We start from the raw sequence: 11361 nt of genomic DNA, 5'->3' as shown, positions 1-11361 counted from the left end.
TCTCTCTCTCTCTCTCTCTCTCTCTCTCTCTCTCTCTCTCTCTCTCTCTCTATATATATATATATATATATATATATATACACATATATACATATATATACATATATATGTATGTATATATGTATATATATGTGTATATGTATATGTATATTCCCTTCAGTTACCCTAATACTGAGGTCTCATGAATTATACACATCATCTTTCCATGTAGGAATATAAACAAAACAGTTCAACTTTAGTAAGTCCCTTATGATTTCTCTTTCTTGTTTACCTTTTCATGCTTCTCTTGATTCTTGTGTTTGAAAGTCAAATTTTCTATTTTGCTCTGGTCTTTTCACTGAGAAAGTTTGAGAGTCCTCTGTTTTATTGAAAATTCTTATTTGGCCTTGGAGCATGATACTCAGTTTTGCTGGGTAGGTGATTCTTGGTTTTAATCTTAGCTCCATTGACAGCCTGGAATATCATATTTCAAGCCCTTCGATCCCTTAATGTAGAAGTTGCTAGATCTTGTATTATCCTGATTATGTTTGCACAATACTCAAATTGTTTCTTTCTGGATGCTTGCAGGATTTTCTCCTTGATCTGGGAGCTCTGGAATTTGGTGACAATATTCCTAGGAGTTTTCTTTTTGGGATCTATTTGAGGAGGCGATCTGTGGATTCCTTCAATTTCTATTTTACCCTCTGGCTCTAGAATGTCAGGGCAGTTATCCTTGATAATTTCTTGAAAGATGTTCTGTAGGCTCTTTTTTGATCATGGCTTTCAAGTAGTCCAATAATTTTTAAATTATCTCTCCTCCATCTATTTTCTAGATCAGTGGTTTTTCCAATGAGATATTTCACATTGTCTTCCATTTTTTTCATTCCTTTGGTTCTGTTTTATAATATCTTGATTTTTCATAAGGTTACTAGCTTCCATTTGCTCCAATCTAATTTTTAAGGTAGTATTTTCTTCAGTGGTCTTTTGGACCTCCTTTTCCATTTGTCTAATTCTGCTTTTCAAGGCATTCTTCTCCTCATCGGCTTTTTGGAGCTCTTTTGCCATTTGAGTTAGTCTATTTTTTAAGGTGTTATTTTCTTAAGTATTTTTTGGGTCTCCTTTAGCCAGTCATTGATTGTGTTTCAAGGTTTTCTTACATCACTCTCATTTCTCTTCCCAATTTTTCCTCTACTTCTTTAACTGGCTTTTCCAATCCTTTTTGGGCTCTTCCATGGCCTGAGACCAGTTCATGTTTTTCTTGGAGGCTTCTGATGTAGGCTCTTTGACTTTGTTGACTTCTTCTCTCTGTATGTTTTGGTCTTCTTTGTCACCAAAGAAAGATTCTAAGGTCTGAGTCTGAATCTCAGTCCATTTTTACTGCCTGGCCATGTTCCCAGCCAACTACTTGACCCTTGAGTTTTTTGTAGGGGTATGACTGCTTCTAGAGTAGACAGTACTTTGTCCCCAGCTTGAGGGGCAGCACTGTTGTTTTCAGAGCTATTTCTACACAGCAAGCTCTGCCACACCAGTGCTCCTCCTCCCCCAAGAACCACCAACCTGGACCATGACTCATATCTGAGCTGGCTCTGCAATCTGCCTTGGATCTGCCACTTAATTCCTCCCACCAGGTGGGCCTGGGGCTAAAAGCAACTGCAGGTGTAGTTCTGTAGCTGTATCACCTCCACTGACCCCAGGGCAGTGGCCTAACCAAGAACTCCTTTCACTCTCTCCCCAGTAGCTTTTTCCACAAACCTTCTCTGTTGTCTTTGGTTTTTGTGGGTTAAGGAGTCTGGTAACTGCCACAGCTCACTGATTCAGGGTGCTATGGCCTGTTCCACCTGGCTCCCAGTTTTGTTGGTCTGGGAGCAGCCGATACTGGGCTCTGCTCTGCTCCACTCCCAGCTCTATGTGCGATAGACCTTACCCAGCAACCATCCAGGCTGTCCTGGGATGGAGCCCTGCTTCCCTCTGCTATTCTATTGGTTCTCCAGTTCTAGAATTTGTTCAGAGACATTTTTATAGGTGTTTGGAGGGTCCTGGGGGAGAGCTTTAGGGCAAGTCCAGAGACAATGACTTCTAAATTCTATAAATCTATAGATTTCTAAGAGCACACTACTCATCACTCCATACATCTCAACCCTCATGATTTCATTGTTCCTCCTGAACAGCTCATCTGTTCTTGTGAAATCTTTCACCTACTCTGATCTGTTTAACTATCCCAATTTATGTTTACTGTTTACCTTCATAATGAGGTGAATTATTTGTGATCATTTTACATGGATTGAATGTCTGGTGGAAGAAACGAAAGCTATCCAACAGAAGATTTTACCATCCCTTTGAGATTAGATGGATAAATTGAAGTTTATTCTGAACACCTTATCATACTACTAGACTACGGACATCTTATATGTGGCTGAAAAATGTAATTCTAGCCCAATTCACCTTATGGAGTTGCAGGAATGTGAGGAAGATAAAACATATTCATGGCTATAATGACTCTAAGCTGTACCTACTTTATAAGATTGTTTTTAGTGTTACATACCTCCTTCCACCCTCTGTAAATCTGGAAGAAATAAAGGTAGCTATCAATAATATATGTTTAACAGAAACAGACAAACAAACACAACGCCTATTTTGAAATTTGAAATGTCGTGACCCACTTGACTCTAAGCTATGTGAGGTGAGGGACAAAAGATTTATTGTTTTTAGTTTTTCTTTCTGTCCCATGAACCATACAGAGTCTCCAGAATGTAGCCAGGATTGAATAAATATTTTGTAAGTTGAATTGAATCAAAATTAAATTAAATGAATAGAGCCTTTAAAATTCATCAGGGCAATATGAAGCTTCTATAACACATGCAGCATCTAAGGAAATGGAGATACCATATCAATGCTAAACGTGTCAGGTATTTACTAGCATCCCATGAACACCATTAATGAGACTGTATAAATGTAATACCAACATTAATGCTGGTTATCAAGTAACTCTGCCATCAGGATAAAATCATGAGTTGAAAACAGCACTTTGTTATTGTAGGCAAATACGTCACTCTAAGCTGGAATTGTTGATGAGTTTCTTCAAGCTTGGCCAAGCTGATCTTCAGAAAGCACACATGAATTTCTCCAACTGAGTCAATATGCTAGGCTTTAGTACTCTTTGCCAGAACTTGTGTCAAGTAGAATCACTTTCAAAGAGCCAGGATCATATACATAGCACAATAAGACATCAGAGAAGGAGGTGAAACCAGTGAGTAAATTCTGTTCCTCCTTATCATTTTAGTTATCATCCTCATAATGGTTATCATTCTCATCATTGTCATTCATATCATACCATTATCATTATTAATATTCTCTTTATATTTAAACCTGGAAGGGGTCTTAGAGAGCTTACGTTTTAACTTCTGAATTTTATGGATGAGGAAATTGAATCCCACAATCACTGAGTAAGTTGATAAGGTCACTCAGGTCATAATGAGCCAATAAAGATTTTGAAACTTGCCCCACCCCAGCCCCAACTCCACAACCAATGTTTGTTACATTACCCCACTATGAAATCTTGCAGCAATAACTTCTTTTGCAGGGGTGGTTATTTTCATTTTTCAAAGGCTCTGTCACCAGGGTACAAATTCTAAGTTGGAAAGATTTCAAGAACGGGTTTATACACTAGCAATCAATCAATTAAATAACTGCTGTGTTCCAAAAACTATGCTAGACTCTAGAGATTCAGATATAAACAATGAATTAATTAGTACTTATCAAGAATAGAGGAACACAGATACACATTACAGTTAGGAGTACATAGGGATATACATAGATATTGATGTAGACATCTAAATGCATGCATACATATGTATATATAATACTGTATTCATATACACACATGTATCCATATGCACATATATGTGTGTGTATATCTGCATGTGCACATGCACATACATATACGTACACATACACATGCACATGCAGTGCACACGTACATATATACATATACATACACATATACACATACACATATACACACACATACATATACATATACATATACATATACATATACATATACATATACATATACATATACATATACATATACATACCTGTCTAACGAGGTTCTGTTTAAATAACATAAATAACATAAATAGATAGGGAGGTAGATAGATAGATAGATAAATGAATGAATGGATAAATGAATGAATAAGTAAATAAAAAAAAGACCAATCTAATATTCACCATCAGCTTAGCCAAAAAGTGGAGAATTCTTGGACCACAGCATGTCTTGTGCCCCTTTGATTGGGGGGCTGAGGGATAGAGCTAAAATATTGTCCCAAACCTCCATTGTAAGAGGACTCACATGCCACCCATTTCTTACCAGCTGCACTCCTTAAATTTGACTCCCACCTTCCCTTTACAACTTCTTTTTTTTTCTTCCTTCATTAGACTTCTAGAGTATAATCTCCTTCAAGGCAGGGACTTTTCTTTCTTTTTCTCATCTTTATCTCTATACTTATATAAGGTCTCTGGCACAAGAATGAAGTTTAATCAATATATATTGAGTTGTATTGAGTTAAATTAGACACCTACTAAGCTGAAATCATATATATTTGAAATAGAATAGTGATAGTATCCTTTCTATTACACAATGATGAACTCTCTTGTAATGCTTTTGTGCAAAACAGGAGCTTAATAATTATTAATTTATTTGAAAGACATTTATGAATGTAAAAATTGTGACATAATTAGATTAAATAATTTGCTTAAGGTCACTTATATTTGTTACTTATGTTTACTTCTTTTTCCACTTGACCATACCACTTAATCTAAGAAAACATACAGATTTCTCTCTTTAAAAAAAATGCTTCCATAAATTAATTTACTTTGGGAGGATTATGTATATATCTCATTAGTTTTCATGGCAATCTATCATATATATGCAATTGACCTCATTAGTCATTATCTTCCTACTGTTTCTATTATTCTGGCCTGAAGGAAAGAATGGAAGTCACTCCTTTGTGTCATTCCTCTTCCCTATTTAAGATATGCAATTGGAAAATAATTCTGAGAAATTCCATTTACTGCCAACGATCATTGATCGAGTATATATAGCAATTTATAACCCAGCAACAAGCCCATAATTTTTAACAATATTTCCAGGAAATATCCATCACCTCATATCCTTCCAAGATATCCAAACTGTTGTTTACCCATTTTAATATACTATTTGCATATCCCCTGCATGCAGTTAAGTAAATCTATATATTTATTCTATGTCTATAAATTTTCACTGAATCATATGATTAGAGCATCCCAGCACAGGAAAAAATACTCTAAGGTACTCTATACTCCAGGGGTGGGGAACCTAAGGCCTTGAGCTCACATGTGGCCCTCTAGGTGTAAATGCAATCAGTGAATGGGAAGATCTTTCCCACCCATTCACCGGGCTTCAGCGGCAGGGCTCTCAGGGTCCTGGGGGGCGTGGCTAGAACTGGAGCCAATGGTAGGCACCTGAGTTCTGGTCCACGTGATGACATGAAGCCTGTCGTGGGAGGAGCTTGCTGAATGGTTGGAGCAGAGCTAAAAGGCAGTTGCTGAGGCAGTTGGAGAGAGCAGTTAAGAGCTGAAGGAGAGAGGAAGCAGTCAGCCAGCTGGAACACAGCTTGGAGATTATGGCATGAAGCGGCAGAAGCAGTGGCGATGGCAGCAGATGCTACAAAAAGGCAGGACTGACCCTCATGGAGACCAGAGAGTGCTGAGCAGGGCCTTGAGGCCAGTGGGTGGTGTTCTTGCTGGAGGGGCCTGGCATGGGGAGGGGGGAAGCACCAGTATGGCTTGGCTTGCTGCTATAATGTTTTTTTGTGGCCTCCTGGTCAGCGAGATGAGCATACTGGTTTTGGAAGGCTCTTGCCAGGATGTCGAATTGGGGACACTGGTCCATGGGTTTGCTACTTTTGAGTTTCAAGTCCTCTGCTTTCTATTTAGAGAATTCTTATATCCTGTGATTCTGAACCATTCAGGCATATTCATGGTTATCTTTGAAGTCATGAATTCTGCCTTAATGATATACTAGGTTCCCAAGAGCAGGCCTTTGATTGAATCCAAACTTCATGGAACAAATTCCCTTAATAAAAACATTTGTTCTGTAAAACTTGGAGTCAGTCAAAAGGCCACATCTAAGGACCTAGAAGACCATATATAGCATAGAAGGCACAGGTTCCCCACCCCTGCCCTACACCAACTCATAGTTAAGGAGGAATCCCTTATCTCTGCAACTCCTCGAAAGGTAGTGTAGTCATTCAGCATCCCTCTGATGAACTATAAGTCTTACAGTTAGGTAAGGAATGTTAGGAAATTGACCTTAAATCTAACTGAAATATGTTTCCCTAGAGCATGCAGTCCTCTCAGTGCTACTCCTAGTGGCCAAGTAAAACAAGTCTAAACTAGATCCACAGTACACACCACACAATATTAGGTAAGAGCTATCAGAGCTATCGTAATTCTTCCCATCTCCAGCCTGAATACCTCTAGTTTCTCTGACTGCTTTTTATTTGATGTGGTTTTGAGATCGTTCTCCAAATTTGTTATTCTTTTATGGACTCAGTTCAGCTTTTTCAGTGGCCTTCATGCACACAGTATGGTAACCAACAGAGAACACAGTGCTCCAGAAGTGGTCTGCCCTGGTAGTAGTTCAGTAAGTTTATAAACTCCCTGATTCTATACACTATGCATCTATTAATTAATTTCACCAGTTCCTTTTACCAGCCATATTAAAGGGTTAGCTTCAATAGACCTTGCTGAGAAAGACAAGCCTCAGGCTATTTTTCTATGAAATGCTATCTAACTCTGTTTTCCCCATCAGTGATGTAGAGCTTTGCATTTTCCATATTATGCCCTTTTGTTGTCTGAAAAATGTCTTTTTTAAACTGTAGTTCTATTTTAATAGATTAGTTAGTAACCTCAATATGGAAGTATCTTCATTTTGCCCTTCCCTAAACCCTTGTTGAATTCTTAACAACTGCCCTTGATGTAGATTGTTGACCTCTCCAAATACTCCCACCACATTTCCTACCTCTGTATAGGGCAATCCTTCTCATTATCATATAGTTTTAATATACAGTACTTCAATGTTACTTCATCTATCTAATGAATGAATGAACCATATATTATTGAAATTCTGTAATACCTATGAGAGTGAATTTACCTTCTTGAACTGAGTTTAATATTTGTTTATTACCCATTCTCTATTCATTTGGTAAATTGTCAAAAAATGGATCAGGAGCTGGTCTGCAAACAGAAGCTATCATAATCACTGCCTGTGTGCCTATAGACAAATCATTTAACCTCTCCAAACTTCAGTTTCCTGATCTCTAAAACAGGAATTACAATAGTTCAACTCTCTATTTAAAAGGTAGTGTAACAACAGTGTGGCTTGCCGCTGCTGGGCCTGTGTAAGACCAACCACAGACGTACGCAGGAGCGGAGGCTAGTAGCATAGATTTTTGATCTGTTTTCCTAAGGAAAGCAACTGTAAGGGGTTAACAATCCCACTTTAATTAAACAATACATGTATCATTCACTTAGTTCAGTGGGAAAAGCCAGTACTCTAAATTTCAGAGCAAATGGAAATAGAAATTACAAACAGAGACAATATAAATAGACCAAATCACAATACATAGTTACCAGAGAAGTACCAAAACCTGGGTTTTGCAAAGCCAGGGGGTTCCAGCGGCTACCCAGAGTCTCATCTGGTGAAATCACAGGACACTCATCCAGTGAGTAAAAGCCCCAAACAAAACATTAACCTCTGAGTTTCTATACCCTGTTCAGGGTCAAAGGGTGTAAGAACCATGAGACTCAAACCTATGCGAACTAGGCTTTCTTGTTTCTTAAGTAGGTCAAAGGTCAGACTCAAAGGCACTTGATTACCTCAGTGCTCCAAAAGAGAAAACAGTAAAAAAGTCTTACCCTAATTACTAATAGAGGTAGGGGTGGTGTGTGTGTGTGTGTGTGTGTGTATGTGTGTGTGTGTGTCTGTGTAAGAGAGAGACTGAGACATACTGAGATAGAGAGAAAGAGAGAGAGAGAGAGAGAGAGAGAGAAAGGGAGAGACGGGGAGAGAGAGAGAGAGAGAGAGAGAGGGAGAGAGAGAGAGAGAGAGAGAGAGAAACAGAGAGAGGGAGAGAAAGAGAGAGACTGAAAGATACTGAGAGAGACACTGAGAGAAAGAGAGAAAGACAGAGGCAGGGAGGCAAAGGGAGACAGAGAAAGATGAAGCAAGTGGGGGAAAAGGATTTTTTAAACCTTAAAGCACTACATAAATGTGAGATTGCATTCAGCAGCACCTTCATAGAGAATCAATGAATCTCAGAGATGGAAGAATGTTCTATGGTCATATAGTCCAACACGTACCTTTATAAGAATCTCCTCTAGAATATACCAGAGAAATCTCATCCAGCCTTTGCTTGAAGACCTTCAACACAGGGAGGGTCACTGTCTTCTGAGGGAGGCCATATCCTGATCCCTAAAGCAGACTACTTCTAATTTTGTACCCTCCAATTACTATTAAGATAACATCTTTATTGACTTCAAATGGAATAGAGGCCATATAGTTCAACCCCTTTGTTTTAACATATGAAGAAACTGAAGGAAAAAAATAAATTTTGAGATCATATGAGGGGCTCAGATTGACAATGAGTCTTCAGTCTCTAAATCTAATACACTGTCCAGTTGACCATTTTTAGCTGAATTTGTTACTATAATGTGAGATCTTTAAGGAAAAGGACTGTTCTTTTTTTTCTTTTTCTTTTCTTTTTATCTTTCTTTGTATCCCCAACATTCAGCACAGTGCCTGGCACAAAATAAGCTCTTAATAAATGTGTGTTGACTGGTCGAATGAATTGAACTGCACAGCAGAGTCATCTGATAGCATGGATTTTTAAAGTTTCTTTTTTGTTACGTTGTTACCTGAGAATTGCTTGTCCTCTCCACTGATTTTCTTCTACTTATAACACATCTGCTACTCTGTGTGTTATCATGCATATCATGAGAACAGTTGTTTCCGTCCCCTTCCATTTTCCTCACTAATAAATGAACACTTCTGCAAATACGATTCTAAACAACTGCAGCAGTTAAAGGAGCTGTATATAGCACCTCAAGGGGAAGGGGGGAGGGAGGCATTAAATCCTATAGATTTTTCCTTTATTCTACCTGTGGAATTCTGCCAATAATTGTGATCACCAGTTTGGTGAAGCACACAATATGTGAAGGATGCACCCTCATTCTTTGTGTCAGCTTAAGCATGATATGGTATACAAAGCATGGTATTTTCTTTGGTGGTCCTATTTGTGCCTAGTTATATTTGAAGACTGAATTAACATTTTAAAAGGTTATCAACGGAGAGAACAAGCCTTCCCCTGCCATGAAATTAAGGGTAGTCTTTGCAAACACCCTTCATCTATACTTGTTTCAGATGCATGTTTTCAGAAATAAAAAATGCAGAGATTAGCATGCCACATACACAAGTATGATATGCATATTCATAAAGCATCCCATGCTCTTGTGGGACTAATGAAAATATTCTGAGAGCAATGTGAGGCAGTGTGCGTATTAGACAGACCACTGGCCTTAAAGTCAGGAACGCCTGAGTTTAAGATCAACCTTCTTAAATATTGGGTGTGTGACTCTGGGCAAGTCACTTGATTTCTCAATGCTCTAGACAAATCCATTACAGGGATTCTGAATGTAGATTCTATAGAATCCCAATAAATTTTGGGATAGATCACAAGGGTTCTCAAACTTGCAAGAGGGAAAAATGGAATATTTCATCTCTATTTTCACTAAAATCTAACTAAAATATAACAGTTTATCTTATATTTTAAAAAGCCTCTGAGAATGCAACCATAATTTTTGCTGGAATGCCAAAGATATCTAATGAACACACATACCCACACGCACATATACACATACACACAGAGTTAAAAAAAAACAACCTTGTCTTAAAGTTACAAGTTACAGAAGATGTGCTGGCCTGCCTTTATAAAGGGAGTTTCTTCACACAGTACTTCTCTAAACAAATTAAACCAGAGGTACAGTGTCTATCCTTGTCCCTATGTCGAGACAACAAGAGCTACTGTAGGAATTAAGTGAACCACACTGACTCCATTTTGTGATTCAATTCCAGATCTAGCTCAGTCACCTTTCTATTCAATTTTGGGAACTAGGAGTGGTTCAATTTCCATCTTGTGAGAAAATTTTATTCAATTATGAGCATTGTGAGATAACTGGATTGCATCATTTCAACTTAGCCCTCTATGGCTGGGAAGATGGACCAGCTGTACCTGTTGCTTGGAAACCCTTAACTAAGGACTCGGGCTATGCTGACCAGGAACTTAGCCAGATCTGAAGACAGATGCAAGGAGTTTCCTCATGATTATACATTTCAAGCAACCAATGCATCTTATTTGAAAACTGGCCCCATACTGATCAGTCACTGTTTCTTTGTTCCTTTGATTGAATACAGACACTTGGCAGGGGGACACTTCTTCTTTTCTGATTTCATAGAATCACACCTGTTCTTTCTCTCCCTCCCAATTTGAAAAGCTCCTTTCCTTTCCTCTAATTAGAAATCAGATTACCCAATCTTGTATGCTGCTTTATATATTATAAATTGCTTTCTTTTAATGCATAAAAATCTGTCTCCTCTGTATCCCGGGTCCAGTGACAAGCTGAAGTGTCCTGGTCCCGATTTATTATGAAATCGGCATGCATTACTCCATAAATCAAAATGCTCAGTAGCTCAAACCTTTGTTTCTTCAATCATTTCAATTAATCCACATGCCAAAATACAAAGCTAATCTCTGATATAGTGACTTGGTTTTTGGTACATTCTTTTGATTTTAGCCATGTAAGAAATGCCCAGTGTGAAAAATTTTTTTCCAACAATGCAAGTCAGAAGCACATCTGTCACTTAGCAATTTATCAATCATGGAAAATTGATTGGATGTTCCCTGTGTGCTAGGCGCATTATGGGAATACAAAGACAAAGCTGAAATCACTTAAAGTATTTTAGATCAGCTTGGGGCAATGACTTGTCTCCAGCTACCCAGCTAAAGTATACCAGCATTGGGACTTGAACCTCCCTTTTCCTGATAAAATGCTAGCTCACTATTCACCTTCTCATACAGCTTCTCCAGCAGTTCCATGGCAGGTTTTTTTTTTATCCTAAAGTTATAGGATCATGGAGAAGAAACTTAAGCTTTCAGATATAAAGACAGATAAACTCACAAATAAACAAGTAAATAGAAGACAAGAACATTTGGAAATGATTATAAGATAAACAAAACCAAAATAGTGTTCACACTGATTACATCTATATTAAAACAGAAATAA

This window comes from Trichosurus vulpecula, chromosome 8 (genome assembly GCF_011100635.1).
Source record: "Trichosurus vulpecula isolate mTriVul1 chromosome 8, mTriVul1.pri, whole genome shotgun sequence".
NCBI lineage: Eukaryota > Metazoa > Chordata > Mammalia > Diprotodontia > Phalangeridae > Trichosurus > Trichosurus vulpecula.
The sequence above is the reverse complement of the archived record's forward strand: the minus strand, read 5'-3'. Positions refer to the sequence as shown.